This window comes from Pseudorca crassidens, chromosome 10, assembly GCF_039906515.1.
Source record: "Pseudorca crassidens isolate mPseCra1 chromosome 10, mPseCra1.hap1, whole genome shotgun sequence".
Taxonomy (NCBI): domain Eukaryota; kingdom Metazoa; phylum Chordata; class Mammalia; order Artiodactyla; family Delphinidae; genus Pseudorca; species Pseudorca crassidens.
The window spans coordinates 99054824-99072116 of NC_090305.1; the positions used below are offsets into that span (position 1 = coordinate 99054824).

The 17293-nt window shown below is 41.9% G+C and overlaps 1 long non-coding RNA gene across 1 annotated transcript in view; it reads right to left on the minus strand.

Annotated features, from left to right (window-relative positions):
* Positions 1–17293, minus strand: part of LOC137232696 (uncharacterized) — a 688080-nt gene that overhangs the window by 603538 nt on the left and 67249 nt on the right. Inside the window, exon 2 of the long non-coding RNA XR_010947151.1 lies at positions 10828–11019. This is a non-coding gene — a long non-coding RNA (uncharacterized lncRNA). The remainder of the gene's footprint in view (positions 1–10827; positions 11020–17293) is intronic.

Consider the following 17293-nt stretch of genomic DNA (forward strand, 5'->3'; position numbering starts at 1 on the left):
GGTTGCCACTAGAGTGACAGGTGGAGAAGGTTAGAGAAACATGGGAAATTTAACTTATCCCCTGTTTTAAGATTCTTTGAAATGTGATGAGTTATCTATCAGGGTTTTTTCTTTAAAAAATAAAAATAAAAACTATGAAAATGGTTTCAAATGTTTTCAGCGTCAGAGGGTCTGAGATACCGAGATGCATTAAATCTGTTCCCAGCTGCTAAAGGACTGAAAATACATTAAAATAACCCGAAATGATAAGGAATCACTGTTCTGCAATACAATAAACTCTAGAGCAAGAGTACAAAGCTCAGGAGATGTACAGATAAAGGAACATCTCAATTTGTTAGGAAGCCTTCCCAGAAGATGACTGGGCCAGTGCTTGAGGGACAGATAGAGCTGGGCCAAGGTATTTCGGGCAGACTAGAGGAGCCAAGGCATGCAAAGAACACACTGTGAGGACAGGTGGCCGTTTAGCTTAACTGGCAGATGGGCTGAAGACTCCACACCATGGTTACTGCTCTGAAGGCTGGGCCCAAATTGGGATGAACTTTGGAATAAAACAAGACATAAGCAAGTCAGCACCTCAGCCTGCAGAATCCATTGTGGTCCCATTCCAAAACCTGTGGGTTTTCTACTAAATCTTGGGCCTTTGCTCTGATAAAGACGTCCCTGAGTGTGGCATCCTCACACAAAGCCTTCTTTCTAAAGGTGAAAGGTCACTTATACCTAGCTTATCCAATGGAGAGAATCCCAAATCATAAACTTAGGTTCAGCTTTTAAGCTTTTCCTACTAGAGCAACATCCATGATTGTGTTTGACCGTCCCAGTGACCTACAAGAATAGATGATTTGGGGTATTTCTGTCTCCCGTTTTACAGGGAAGGTCATGGAGACCCAGAGACACATTCACTCTGAAAACTGGTGGCTTGGCTGGAACTCAAGTTCACATGCCTGGCGCCTCCAGTGCACAGTGCCCCCCATTAGATCACGCCAGAAAATGATGAGAGTCTTTAAAAACTTAAGTAAGTATCTGATGACACGTCACCATTCTCTACTCTCACCCCTTACCACTGGCTGTCGGCAGCACGTCCGAGAAAATACTGGAAAGAGATATTCATTTCTCTATGAATGTTCTTTCAGTGATCTTTTCTCCTCACTTTTGAAAGAGGTAACACTTAATTTGTTGCTGTTTAATGCTCAAAGAAGTCAAAATTTGTAGAAATCTATCTCAGGTAGAAATCAATGATTCAAAAAGAATAAAGGAAAGAAGCTAGTGCTCTAGAAGGGTAATATGAAAGATGCAAGTCACCTTGCTTTGAGCAGGAGTTAATTTACCTTTGAGAAGAAAGAAGGATAAGTGACAGGTCACCAGCAAATGGACTTGCTGTCTGCCTCTGCTCTGTAAATTCACTTTCATGATTCCCTGCAGTCACTCTGAGAAAAAAACTCTTAAACTACTTTTGCCTTTATATGACTTAATGTCTCTGAACTTCTAATTCCTTACCTAAAAGTGATGATAACAATCATAATATTGAGTGATAATAGTAAAAATGATATGGAAGGCCGACTACAATTCTGCTTCCAGCCAAGCTGGAGAAACAGGGATTAGATTTACCCTCTCACCTGAAACAAAAGATGGACAGAAAATCTGAAACAATGGCTCTCAAAACACTGGATAATAGGCAATGAAGGACACTGATACCTAAGAGATGAAAAACAAACAAGGTGAGTCCTAGAATTCCCCTCGATTACTGACTTGAAGGAGTTTCCTGTCTAAAAAATCTTAAGCACAAGGCACAGAAGGATCAAACTCTTTCTGAGGAATGTAACTGCATAACAGAACAAAGGTTTAACATAGTTATAAGAATACGAAAAAAATCCAGCAAAAAAAAATGACATAAAATGCATAGTGTCTGGCGCGCAGTGAAACATTACCACGTATTCAAAAAGCATAAAAATATAACCTATAATGAGGAGGAAAACCAATTACTCAAAACCAACCCAGAAGTGACAGATAAGAACATTAAAAGAGTTACTATAAATCTATTCTATATGTTCAAAAATTTAAGTAGAAAGTTACTTTTTAAAAGGCCAAAATAGAATATCTGAGGTAAAAACTAAAACATTTAAAATATACTAGTTGGAGTTTGCAAAACAAAATATTAGTGAACTTGAAGACATAGCAATAAATATTTAAAAAACAATGGCCAAAACGTTCCAAATTTGATTAGAACTATAAACATATAGTTCCAAGAATTTAATGACACGTAGCACAAACAAGTAAAAAAAAAAAATTAATTCGAGGCACAGCATAATGAAATTGCTCAAAACTAGTGAAAAGGAGAGAATCTTAAAATCAATCAGAGAAAAAAAATTTTATCCCATACAGAACAAAGATAAGAAAAGGATGATAACAGAGTTCCTGTTGGAAACAACGCAAGCAAGAAGACAATGGAACATCGTTAAAGTAGAGAAAGAAAAACCATAAACATAAACCTGTACACCAAGTGAAAATATATTTCAAAAACGAAAGTGAAATAAATATATGAAGAATGCCAAAAATAGTAACTACATGGGTAACTATGTAAGATTGTCTCTTACTATTTGAATTTCCTCAGAACGTAATTGTTTGAAAAAAGCTGTGTGTGAGATTTTTATAACATATGTAAAAATAAAATATATGACAAAAGTAGCATAAAGATGGAGGGGGGAGAAATGGAAATGTAAGGTTCTACTACACTTGAGGTGAAATAATAGCACCTGAAGGTAGACAATGATAAGTTAAAGATGTATGCTATAAACTCTAAAACACATAGCAAAATTTTAAAACGAGTTATAAATAAAAAGCCAACAAAAGAAATAAGATGGAATCATAAAAAATACTCAATCCACAAGAAGACAGAAAAAGAAGAAAAGGGGAACAAAGATAAGATGGGACAAACAGAAAACAAATACCAAGATGACAGTTTAAACCTTACCATATCAATTATCACATTAAATGTAAATGGTCCAAATATCCCAATTAAAAGGCAAAGATTGTCAGATTGGACAAAAATGTAAGACACAACCATTTGCTACCTTCAAGAAACACACTTTAAATACAAAGACATACATAGGTTAAAATTAGAAGTATGGAAAAAGATATATCATGCTAACCCTAATCAAAAGAAAGCTAGTGCAACTATATCAATATCAAAAAAGGTATATTTCAGAGAAATATTATCAGAGATAATAAGAGTTATTTTATCATGATAGAGGTATTATTCAACAGAAGGACATAACACTCTTCAATATTTATGAATCAAATAACAGAGCTTCAAAATATAAAGAGCAGAAATTGACAGAACTGCACAAAGGAGTATATAAATTCACAAATACAGTCAGATATTTCAGTATCCCTCTCTCAGCAATCAAGAGAACAAACAAAAAATAAGCAACATAATACAGAAGATTTGAACACTATGAATAAATTTGATCTAACTGACATTTATATTTATAAACACTCCACTCAATAACAGATGAGAGGTATTGTAGTAGGTTTGCATTCCCCCAAAAAAGGTGTATTAAAGTCTTAGTCCCCTGTACTTGTGGATGTGACTTTATTTGGGAAAAGGATATTTGCAGATGTAATTAGTTAAGATGAGGTCACCCTGGATTACAGTGTATCCTAAATCCAATGACTGGTGTCCTTATAGGAAGACCATGTGAAACACAGAAAGACACAAAGGGAGAACATCTTGTTATGATGGGGGCAGATTATCCACAAGTCAAGGCACACCAAGGATTACTGGCAACCCCCAGAACTAGGAGAACAGCAATGAATAGATTCTCCCTCAGAACTTCCAGAAGGAACCAACCATGACATTGATTTTGAACAAAACCTTGATTTAGAATTTCTAGCCCCCTGAACTGTGAGAGATTAAATTTCTGTTGTTTTAAGCCACCTAGTTACGGCAAGTTGTTACAGCAAATCTAAGAAACTAGCACAGGTATCGATCAAAGTACAGTGTAAGGGGTGTGAATAAGAAAAGTCAGGTAAAAGAGGTATTTAGGAGAGAGCAGAGTGTTGTCTATCTTCTTTTTTTATTTTTAAGGTTTCTTTTTTTTTTTTTGATGTGAACCATTTTTTTAAAGTCTTCATTGAATTTGTTACAATACTGCTTTTGTTTTATGTTTTCGTTTTTGGGCCATGAGGCATGTGGGATCTTAGCTCCCTGATCAGGGATTGAACCTGCATCCCCTGCATTGGAAGGTAAAGTCTTAACCACTGGACTTCCAGGGAAGTCCCATGTTGTCTATTTTCTAAGCTTTCTGATTTGAAATGAGTTGAAAGTTTTGGAAATGATTTTAAAACAACTTTAGATATTCCAATATAGCATTAAACAAATTTGGGTTCAAATTTTGATACTTGTTAGCTGTTAGACTTTGGGTATATCAAAATTTCACTGTACTTCATATCCAGAAAACCCACATCAATAAATACAATGTCCTGGCTCAAAGAACCAAAAAGTTGGATAGCTCTGGATTCACACACAGCTAGATTCAGAATCAGTGTGGTCAGGCCTCAGTTCCTTCCTATCTTGACTCTGCCTTCTGCTGTCCTGGCTTTACATGTAGCCTTCACATTTCACCCTGGCAATGCCAAGACCGCTGCCACCATCTCAGCCTCCCTTCCCTAAGTCCAGTGGGAAGATGCTTGTTCAGTTGATTTGAAGAAAGTCCCCTAATTCCTTCTGATTGTACTGCCTTAGATCACATGATCACCCTCATCCAATCTCTGTAGATTAGGAAATGTCACACTCTGATTGGTGTAAAATCTGCATCTCATATTCCATTCATGCAGTTGAGGTGGAATTCCATCCAGAGAGTGTGGGAGGAGTTAATTTCCAATCAAACACTGGGGGCCGTTTCTAGAAGCAAGGAGTTTGGCTTCTGGGGAGGCAAACAACAAATCCCCACTGTGAGCATCGTACCCAGTTTCCAGCATGTGAAGAGAATTCAGGAAACAGTATCTTCAACTTTAATTCTGGAACAGAAAGTGGCTAGTGATGTTATACCATAGAAGTGTGGACATAAAGCCAATAAAGCAGAAAGAGTTTTACTCAAAGTTTGCCCACTTTTTCCTCAGGAAATCAGGTCAGACAAGACAAGAAACGTTGTTCAAATAGGATACACCACGCTATAATCTCTAAAGGTAATGTTAAGGAAAACTGATCTTAAGGATATTACAGTGGCCATCTGCTGTTTTGAGGGATGTCCCTAATCTCTTTTCCTGGTCATAGGACCCATCTCTTCATCTCCAGGGATGGAAACAAATTCAGAGTCAATTGAGGGTTCATGTCCCCTAGCCTACAATGATTGGTTCTAAAGAGATTCATGGCCCAACCTATGCCAATAAGACAAAACACAGAACTTTTATTCTATTTACTGAAAATGCGATGTTCTTCCTGATGGGGTTACTAAGCTTGCAGGTTACGAGCCTATAGCTGCTGATGATTACCTTTCTCACCATTATGGAAGGCTTGACTGAGAAGACAACACAGAGAACAGCAAAGCTCAAAGAGAAAGAGAGAGATTTTCCAATGACCATATTTAAGCCCCTGGATCCAACCATACCTGAATGCAGTGGTACCCCTAGACTTTCCAGTTACGTGACTCAATAAATTCTTGTTTTGCTTAAGTCAGGTTTTGTTGGCCAGTAGAAATCAAATCTTTCCACTCACAAAATTCCTTAACTCCAACACAGCCAATTCAGTCCAGGACCCTGACGAGGCTTCAAGTCCCAGTGGAAAGTAGACAGCAAATGAACTTTCTGAGGATCAAGCTTCAGATTGCTTGCTCTTGGTTGTCTACTCCGTGCATGTCTGACTTCAAGCACTTGAAGTGTCTTTAACTGTCAGGTTATTTGGACTTTGTCACTGTTCAATTTACAGCTGTGTCAAGGTAGAATTTGGAACGACAGAATGTAATAAATGGACCCTATTTGCTGTGATGCTGGAGTTTAGCCAGATCTAATCATCCTGCAGGTGATGCAGCCAAAGCTGAGGCCAGGATGAAAGGAGCATAGGATGGGCGGGTGTAGAGCCAGGAGGTAAGAGTTTAAAAAGGCAAGGACGAGAAAGTAAGGAGAGGCACTGGATGCTGTGGAAAGGGCCCTGGACCGGATGCACCCAGACCAGGGTCTAGATTATATCCTAACCCTGTTCTACCTAGGGAAGCCTCTTCCCCTCTTGATACCTCCATGTACCACTGTATAAAATGGGCACAGTAATGTCTGCCAGGTCCACTTCCCCAAGTGATTGGGGGAAAAAATCAAATGAAGTAACACATGAGCCAGGGGTCCTCAAAATGGTATGGACCTTCTTGTTACTGCACTGACCACTTCCATGGGGAAGAGCCATGGGGCACGGCCAGGTGTCCAAGGTATTTTCCTTGTCACACTGGTAAGAAAATGGGCTCAGGTGAGGAAGTCACTGGCCTATAGTCACACGGCTGAAGAACAGGAAGACAGGCAGCATTTCAATCCTGGTTTGGATGAGCCCAGAGAGCATCTTTGTTTTACTGCTTCTGCTGGGCATAAAAATTCAATTACAAAAATAATATTAAATAATGTGAGGAAGAGTAAACATTACTGAGTACCCACTCTGTGCTAAGGACCTCAAAACAGTATCGCATTTAATAATTTGACACCCGTATGAAATAGATCCTAATTTACAGAGGAGGAAACCCTGAAAGTTGCAGTGATTTGCTCAAGGTCACAGAGCTGGCAAGTGGCCAAGGCAGGATTTGAACCTCGGCAGTGTGGCAGCAGAGCCAGCAACCTGTGAACCACTAAGCAGTAGAGTCTCCTAGGGAACAGAAGTGGGGAGAGCAAAGTGAGGTCCCCAGTTCAGACACAGGTGATCCTGGGCCCTAAGCCTGATGGCGGGGCTGCTCCAAGACCCATCCCAACTGTGAGGTCTGAAGCGCTTCCGTAAGCCCTTCTCATTTACTCGAGCATCCCGCGGCTGCGCGCTCCAGGCTCTGTCGCTCTGCCGGTCCTGGACCAGACGGAGGCGTCCATTCACCCCGAGCTTCTGCGCCAGGTCTATCGGGACTTCTCCCCTCTGCCTCTAGGGTCTCCGATACGCGCTCAGGCCCGTCAGTGCCTGCACCCGATAGAAACTCCAGGGCACTTCAGGGTTCCCAGCTCCTCCGTTCCCAAGTTAGCCCGTCAGCCAACTTCTCTGCTCCTGCCTGCCCTCCCTCCCTCCTTCCCCTCCACAAATATTTATTTAACATCTGTGAGTCTGGGGAAGGCAGAACGAAGCCAGGAGGTTCCAGGACCACCCCCGCCCCTCCGGCAATTTCCAGGACCATTTGTTTGTGACCCCGCGGGCCATCTTGGAAGCCACTCTCTGGCCCTCTGGACTTTCAGATGTCCGTCAGGACAGGCTTCTCCAGGGCACTTGGTTCTCAGCCACTTGCCAAGTGCTCAGGTATCTACTGTTGTTCGCTTATGCCTAGTGTTACATGTCATCACCCCAACAACCCCAGGAGACAGATATGATTACCTCCCAGATACGCCACTAATGAGAGACCTCAAGAGTCCCACGAGGTCTGAAAGTCACACAGCAAATGGTGCAGCTGGGCTCTCCCCTGCTGCACCATCGTGGGCTCCGTGTTGGCTCCTTGGCAGGGGCACAGCAGGGAGAAGGGACTTGTTCCTGGAGAGCAGGAGACCCGGGGACTAGCCAGGTCAGCTGCCCTCCCACAGGGAACCTTACCAAGTCCTAACCCTTCTCCCAGCTCTGAGCTGTTCACCATCTGTAAGCAGGGGCTTCAGGCTGGATACGATTAATAACAATACTACTGGTAGCCCCCCTTTCCCAAGTCCTTATGCAACATGGGGCACTCTGCTAGGGGGACTGAACTGGCTGGGAACATGGACTCTGGATTCAAATCCGGGCTCCACTACTTACTCATGAGTGACCCTGGGCAAGTGACTTCAGTTTTCTCAGTTTCCTCATCTGTAAAATGGGGGTAAAAACAATACCTACTTCAGAGTTGCCCTGAGGATTTAGTTAGTATAGATAAAGGTACTCAAGGCTGCATCTGGATTTAGATTTTGTTGTTGCCTTTTTGCAATCTTTGCCTTAATTATCTCATTTAATACTCTCAGCAACACTTTCAATTAGAGACTATGATCTCCATTTTACAGACAAGGAAACTCAGGCTCATCAAGGCTAATTAACTTGTCCAAAGTCACACAGTCAGTTAAGTTTAAGACTGGAATTTGAACCCAGGTTTGCATGTCCATGTTCTCATCCCCTGCTACACATCACTGCACTACATCATGGATTCTCAGCTCTCACACTGTGACATGTAGAGCCAGGTAATTCCTTATCGAGGGGGCTGTCCTGTGCATTGTAGGATGTTTAGCGACAGCCCTGGCCTCTGTTCACTACGTGCCAGTAACCAGCCTAGTTATGACAACCAACAATGCCCTGAGATATTGACAAATGTCCCCAGGGGGCAAAATTGCCCCTGGTTGAGATGCAAGATGCTCCCTGACGTCCATTTCACTTTACCATTCTACAGTTCTACTTCTATTAGAACTTCGACCAAATGACAGAAGAGCAGAGAGGGTGGTGATGCTGTTTATGCCAGGAAGTAAACACAACCTAGTGGAAACCTCCTTCTCGGAACGTGCCTACCTCACCCTTATAGGGCGGCAACTAGTTCATCTGGCACCTTTGTGCTAATTAAAGAAAGGTGCACCCACTCGACAGATCAATTACTGCATTGCGTCTTTTTCACTTTTTATCATCTTTGAAGTTGGCATGTGTCTTATAATCAATGGCCTATCAATACGTGATTGGCAGCATCTCGTCTTAGTTGTGCATCTTACAACCAGCAGCATCCTAAACGTGATGATACCCAATTTGCAAAGATCCCACACACACAATCCCACCCCCTGGAGAACACAGATTAGAAAAAGGTCCCACCTCTGCGCAGAGGTGGCCCAAAGGCCATGGCTTGGCTAAGTGGACAGTGCATCGGCATGAAGAAAAAGATGCTCCTTTGTCCAGGCGGACACAGGGCACAAGGACAAGGTGCAGGGCTTGGCGGAGAGAGCACAGGGGCATTTGTGTAGCATACAACCTCACCACAATACATGGTGAGCCTGCCACCCCTCATGATTCACTGACTAATTCCATCCAACCCCAGGGGCTAAGAATTAACATATCATCAAAGACCACTGGATACTACTTGGCTTCTCAGAGCCAGAAATAATTTTGAGTTACAGTTTCTTGAAATGGTTTTCAGGGTTTTTTTCAAACCGCTAACAAAGCAGGTTGTTTTACAGACTGAGAACGGCAACCAATTACCTGCGACTCAAAGGCGAACAAATAAAACACCCACAATGTGATATTCTTTTTAACAAAAAGGGAAGTGCTCCCTCAACAGGAGACAAATGCAGCAAAGCATCTGTTAACATGGTTCCCCAAAGAAGAATGAGTTAGTCTAAAACTGACAAGGACAATAGTCATACATCTTTCTCTGCCTTCATAAAATACAGCCTTCTTTGAAATCGAAGTGATTACTTGCGAAGCCAAAATTCCTCTATTTTTTTCTTCTTTGAAGCTGTGTGTGCTTTAAATGTGTAATAAAAATATAATGCAAAACATTCATTTATTCATTGTGGCTGCTACAACATATGCTATAAAGCCCGACTCCTATAAAGTTGAATTTTATGGCATTTCTTACACCTGTTCCTTCAACTTAGCGCTGCTCTACAATATTGGTCAGAATTGAGTGTTTCTCTCTCCCACCTCTATCTCCCAAGAAAATGACTGAGCTTGAACTTGGAGTTCCCATTCCTCCTTCTTTTCCTTCCAGCATCACTCCCACACTGTCCCCTAATTGCCCTCATCTTCCCAGTCTCTCCCACCATATTCCACCATGAAGACATGCACGCTAGCCATGGCTAGTGAGAAAACCCATACCAGATACCCCTAACCAAAACCTCTAACTATCTATCTATCTATCAATCGATGGCCATGCCACCGGCATGCGCGATCTCAGTTCTGACCAGGGATCGGACCTGTGCCCGCTGCATTGGAAGCGCAGAGTAGTAACCACTGGACCACCAGAGGAGTCCCCCAAACCACCTTTTATATTACAATGTTAAGCAGCGGAGTTAGATCAGGGCTCAGCAAACTACAGCCTGCGGGCCCAATCTGGCCCTCCTATATTTTTACAAATCAAGTTTTACTGGAATACAGCCCTGCTCATGTGTTTGGGTAGTATCAAAACCAAAGGCTCTCTAAACCTAGCACACTCTCATGCTACAAAGGCAGAGTGGAGTCGTCAAAACAGAGGTTGTACGGACCACAAAGCCTAACACGTTTACTCTCTGGCCCTATCTGCACTGCAGTTTCCTGGGAGTCAGATGGGGATAATAAAAGGAACCTATATCGTGGGACTGCGATTCAGAGAAAATTAGTTCTTTTCCCCGAGCTTAACCCCTCATGAAGCCACACGAAGACAGCACATTCTTACAGAGGCCGAGCCACACGGAGCAAGTCTTGCAGGCCCCAGTCTTCACTCCAACATCTGCCTAATGACATGAGGCTGTATTATCAGCCCCCGCTGAGGACTGAAGATAAATTTCCTTCCTTGAAAACAATCGTTAGAGTTTGGGTTTCCCAAAAAAAGCAGCCCCCGAGACAAGACTGGAATGCAAGTAGTTTATCTGGGAAGAGTAATCTCGGGAACGACTGGAGGAGGAGAGGGAAGTAAAGCAGAGAAGGGAAAAAAGAAACGAGAGAAGGTGTGGAATCAGGACACTTACAGGGGTGGCAACACGGGCTTAATTCTGATAGGGATCTCGCCGAGGTAGCTCAGGATGTGTGTCTCCAAGGGATCCCACGAGGACGAGGAGGTACCCTCTGAGGCTCTATCCACCACTTCTGATCAGTCATTGGTTGAGGGATGCTCCCTGAGGTGTTAATTATCCGGCCCTTCCAGCCGCAACAGATGGCACCTGGAAATGAGACCAGAGTGCCCCGAAAAGGTAAAGAGGCAACGGGATGGGGCACCTATGGCATCAGAAGCAACACTGCATCAAATAAATTGCCCCCAGTGGAAGGAGAGGATGGGGTTGGGGTTAGGGGAGACTGCGGTTTTTTTGTAGAGATTGCAACATGCTTGTTAAATAAAGCTGCTGTGTGTCTGTGAGAAGACAATTTCCTTAGCCAAAGGCAACTAAAAGTGTTAGGATTTGGAACAGAGAGTATTTATTCTTCGGATAGGATTGCTCTGGGATGTGTGAAATAAGAGCAGCTCTCTACCTTCAAGGTATTATTAATGTTATTAGGCTGTCAGTCAAGCTCTGTTTTCATTTCATTTGTCCTAGAAGAAAATATTCCCCTTTCTCTGCACTTAGGATGTATCATTTTTCCTCACCAGTACGACAGAGCACGACTGTCCTTGCCGTGACATATCAAGTTTTTTTATACTTTTATTTTCCTTTCATAAACACAAGTGACACTTTTAAGTTTTCAGGTTGGTCTATATCTGACAATGCAATAAGTGAGAGACAAAGGTATTTCAACATCACGCAGCTGTTTCCAATTCACTCATTTTGTGGCTCTTTCTGTTCAGGCACTCATTCAGTCAATAACTCATTTTCTGAATAGTTACTGTGTCACTTGTTAAAGGTGGAAGGAAGGTGTTAAAAAATTAATAACCCATAACGTCTGCCTTCAGAGAGTTTAAATTACAACTGTGCTGCAGAGAGCATTTGTTATTTTGGGTTTGCCCAGCATCCTTCCCTCCTTTTGGTGATGGTACCCTGATCTCAGCACACACAGCCCCCCCGCACCCCCAGCCAATTCCAATCAGGTTATGTGACCCAGGCCAGTGCATCAGCTCGCTGACTCCTCTAAGACACAGTGATTGGTCCAGAAGTGACCACATGATCAAGTGTGTCCTACCAGAGCGAACTCCAGGACTGGTGTGGGACCTTTCAGGAAGAGATGCTTCCTCCTTGCCCTGTTGAATCTGAGCCCAAAATGACTTAGGCTGGAGCTCCTGCAGCCATTTTCCTTCCATGAGAGGAGAGGCTATCTAAGAATTCAGCTGAAACAGAGGAAGTGGAGCCAAAGGATGAATGAACGGAAGTGGAATCTTGATGACAACCGGACCAAACATTCACCTGTCTCTGGACATTTTGGTGATGGGACCCAATAGTGTCCGTTTTATGGCTAGGCCTCTTCACAGTAGATTCTCCAATAAATGGAAAGAGGCTTTGCCAACCCAAAGTCAAGTAAGATGGTATTTTCTGATGAGCAATTTCACATGTCCATCAGTTCCACGAGACAACAAGGTAATGTGGCCCCTGAGAGATTAAATGTTTCCTTAGGAGGTGATGACAGAACTACAGAGTATGGAACCACAGAGGTGTGATTCTTGATCTTGACCCTCACTGGTCAGACCCCACCTAGGATATTCACAAATTCTGGCTACATCACCGCATAAAACGAAGCTATTCAGAGGAGGGAGAGCAGGTTGAGGTAGTTTCTGAAAACCATGTCATAAGAATGATTGAAATGCCGGAGATGTCTAACTAGCAGAAGAAAAACAGAAGTTATAATTTTATGTTTATTTGCACAATTACTTGACTTATCTGAATGACTGGGACGTCGTAAGGACACCAAATCAGTCACGCCCTCCTGGTGAATGTGTTTCAAGCCAGCCTCTGCTCTGGCTTCTGACTTTCGCTGAGAGGCTGAAAATCTGACAACATGCTTTGCTGGTCTGTGAAAGTAAGCCTAAAAGCTGAACTCATCAATGTTACTTGAAAGTTAATTCTGTTACACGCAATACTGGAGTACTGGATGTCGTCCACTCATCCAGCTTTGCCTGGTCTCATTTATCACCAAAGGTAACTGAGCAGAAGCAGTTCGCGTGTCGGCAGAGTCAGACACAAACTGAAACTTAAAGGAAAAGACACTATAACATAACACAGCGGCCCTATCAATGCATTCCCTGATTCAATGCCCACATCTCTTCAATCTTATGTAACTAAACAGCATATCCCAGCCTTAGGGGATTTACTTAACAAACATAGTTGGAGCATCTAATGAGAATAGGACATTGTATAGGTAAATTTAGTTGATGGGTATATAATTCAGCAGGATACAACTGATGCCCTTAAAAAACTTATCTATTAGTATAAGAGATGTTGCATACATAAGAGAAGCACAATGGTAGAACAGCGAAGGCAGCTAAAAAATAGTAATGTCCCCAATGGCATCAATTCCTCTTTTTTTCCCTCTAGACAGACATTGCTAACAATCATGACAGTGTTTCCCACTGAGGCTAGATACAACCTCTGAAACTTTCTCAACACAACTTTTCAGGGAGCAATTATTAACCAATCAGATTTCATTTCTGACATGAAATCTACTTGTCACACCTGAGTTGGAGCTTGTAGGGAGAACAGATGGATTCCCACGGCAGAGGTTTCTGGTACTAAAAGGATAGCGAGAATGTCTCCTCATAGAGATCTGAGGAACATTCCTGCCATACAGAAGAAAGAAACATATGAGCTGTAACTGAGGTGGGAAAGAAAGAGTAGTGCATTTTGACTGAAGTCTCTGAGAGTGGAGATGATGCTGGAAATGGAAGATTGAGGGCTTAGATGCTACACTAGGAAATGGAAGTTACTTGGAGGACAAAAAGAACCATCAAAAAAATTACATAAGAGAAGTGATATGTTTTATAAATATCACTGGCTGGACTCCAGGAAGAAAAAGAACGGGAGTCAAAAGCAAATTAAAATACAGAGAGATGAGTCAAACAGTCAAAGCACACAGACAGAGTATGGAGGTCTGACAATGAAAGTAAAAAAATAAAAAGACAGAATTAGAAGAATTCCTCTAGAGAAGAAACAGGAATAATGATGGTGTACTGGTCCCGACAGTGGGAGGGTGAGGAGGGGGAAGCGCAGATCATGACTCCAGATTTTGAATTTGAGTGATAAGAGGATATGGCATCATTAGCTGAGATACAGAAGACTGGTCCCCTGTGGCGCACGGTGAGCACTGCAGTACAGTAGGACATCCTGTTAAGATGTCCAGGTAGAAACTGAGAATACAGGCCTGGAACTTGAGGAGAAACAGAGGGTGGACATATGGAGGTGAGAGCGCCAGTCACGAGAAAGTAGGAGGGTGGTGGGCGACAGGAGGGATGGCCAAAGGGCTATGGAAAGAAAGTCTATTTTCAGGAAGCAGCCTGAAGGAAGGGCCACATGAATCAAAATGCAGCACGCTGTTTCTGAAGATAATAACTCCTATCAAGGGCTACAGATGATTTTGAATCGACTAGGATCTTTATTTTTTCTTTTTAGCAAAGCAAGTCCCTCTAGCAGCCTTGCACTGGCTACTGGTGTGGTCATCTAGAGGCCACCGTTGGAACCACTCACTCCCTGGACCTATGGCCCTCAGGACGGACAGAGCTGTGCACAAAGCCGTGAAGAGACTGGTTTAGCTACAGACTCAGATCCAAGGAGACAGGCCTCCCAGGATTGGGTGGAGAGAAGCATCCCCTCGTGCACCCCAAGTACATTTACGGCAGCCCCTCGGAGTCAGGATTTGGCTTGACCCTAGGGATTACAGACGTGAATAAAGCTCAGGCCTTTCAAATCCAGCACTTGTTAACACTTGAAAATGTTAACAAAAATATGATGGAGGAAACAGTTTGTCTATCCAAGGTGAAGGGTAATCAGAAAAGTCTAATCAGGTGTGAGAAATTCTCCTCTGACTTTCAAGGGACCTGTACTAGGCCTAGTACCCACTAAATCTGGATAGATGGATGGACGGATGGGTGGATGGGTAGGTGGGTAGATGGACAGAGGAGGCATATATTTGTTAATGATAGTGATGTGGAATAACTGTTAGCATACTAGAGTAAGCTATCTTTTTCCTCTCCCTGGTAGCTAAAGAAGATACTAGTTTAATTGAAGTAAGTCTGAAAGAGAAAGACAAACACCGTATGGCATCACTTATATGCAGAATCTAAAATATGACACTGATGAACCTATCTATGAAACAGAAACAGACTCACAGACATAAAGGACAGACTTGTGGCTGCCATGGGAGGGGGAATGGGGGAAGGATGGATTGGGAGTTTAGGGTTAGCAGATGCAAACTATTATATATAGAATGGATAAACAACAAAGTCCTACTGTATAGCACAGGGAACTATATTCAATATCCTGTGATACACCATAATGGAAAAGAATATATATGTAATTGAATCACTTTGCTGTACAGCAGAAATTAACACAACACTGTAAATCAACTATAATTCAATTAAAAAAAGATGATACTGGTTTAGTTCTCTTTCTACACTCTACTTAAAGGATACAGCAATTGTCACAGACCTCCTTTTCAATTTTTGGAAAAAGGGACCAAAAAAACCCCACGTACATGCTGATTTCCATAAAAAAAAAAGAGTGAGAGTTAATGTTGAACTACACCGCTCCTCTCCCCACCCCTGCTCTATGTGGGTGGTACGTAGTGGGGACAGAATATCTAAAATGAGGGTGAGAACTCTTCCTGGGCAGAGGAGTTGGCAGTTCCAAAATGCTGCTGGACTCAAGAGCTAGGAAACAACAGGGGACTAGATGCCTACCATGGAGTACATGAGGTCCTGGGTGAGACCAGAATCCCTACTTGGGCTGCACTTCCCTGAATGTAATACGTGGCAAAAACAACCAGTCAACCAAAATTTCACGGGCTCTCTTGCATTTCCAGACATCTTTTGAACTTAGGATTTGGACCATGTGACCAGCTCTTGTCAATGAACTGTAAATGGAGACAACATATATCCCTTCTGGACTAATGCAGTTAAGAGCTGGTGTGCATTTTCCAACTCTCTCTTCCCTCTCTGGTGATCTATAAATCACACGTTCTAGATATCACAGTTAACAAGACAGAAGAGGCTGCCAGGGCAAGAGATCCACCTTCGATGAGTTACACCAGTGAGACGCAGGGGTTTATTTGTTACTGCAGCATAGCCTAGCACTGTTCTAACATCTAACACCACTCTGACCATGAGGTACATGGGTCACAAGTTCATTACAGTTATGACAGTGATATTGAATAAATGTTTCTTTAAGTCCTCACGCTCATTCTCATACTAGCTAATTTCCCAATTCATTGCCTATAAAATACACAAACACTCACACACTGTTTTGTTGTCAGATGCACATACCAAAAAGATAAGTAGGTAGGTAGGTAGACAGACAGATAGGTAGGTGCTTTTAATACAACTACAAGGCAGAAAATACAAAGAAAAAAAAGTTAGCATCTGTATCTACCCAAATCAACCACTGTTTGTATTTTCTTACATTGCATTAGATGAAAATATGTTTCAATCATGCTTTTCAGAGGAACAAAACACAAAAGTAATAACAGAAGACACCACTGATATTACTTGTATGTATGAATAGCAAACTGGCATAGAAGTTAGTATCCTGTTTTCAAGACAGTCCATTTAATTCAAGGAACACCTATAGAGGTGGTTTGGAAGATGAATCACTTTTATTTCAGTAGCTTCAGGGGTAAATTTTAACTACCCTCTCATTTTTTCTATTAAAAAAGGATATAGGAAAAAATGACAATTTTTTCAACCCTGTAGCATAAGTATTAGGGACAGTCAAAAACACAAAGAAAGAAGAAGAAAGGGGAGAAAATGAAAAAATCTTTTTGCTATTATATTGTTACAATTTATCAATAGTGTCCCATAAAATTTTTATGTGACATCCTGAGATGTGATAAAAAAAGTCATAAGTTTAAAATAAAACTGTACCTCTGGTTCCCTTCTAATCAGCCTATTTGTGAAACTGTAGCAAATACTAAACCTAAATTCTGAAAGCAAATAAAAGGTAGGCTCATAGGAAAAAGACAAAAAATAAAGAAAAAAATATTGTTTTTTCCTTTAAGATATTAAGTTTATTTTATATAAATAAAAATAATATTAAATACTGTATTTGTCTATTTCAATTTTTATTTTAAACAATACCATTACTTATTAAACCATTCTCAAGGTCTGTAGAAAGATGGCAAAGTCTCCCTCAGTCTAATTTCAAGTACTGTAAAAGAATTATTTTTCAGTTTTCTTCACTGACCCATCTGTCCATCCTTTCATCCATCCCACCATCCATCTATTCATCCCCCATTCATCCTTTCATCCATAACGTCCATCCATTCCTTCCTCCCGTCCATCCATTTATTCCCCCCATCCATCCA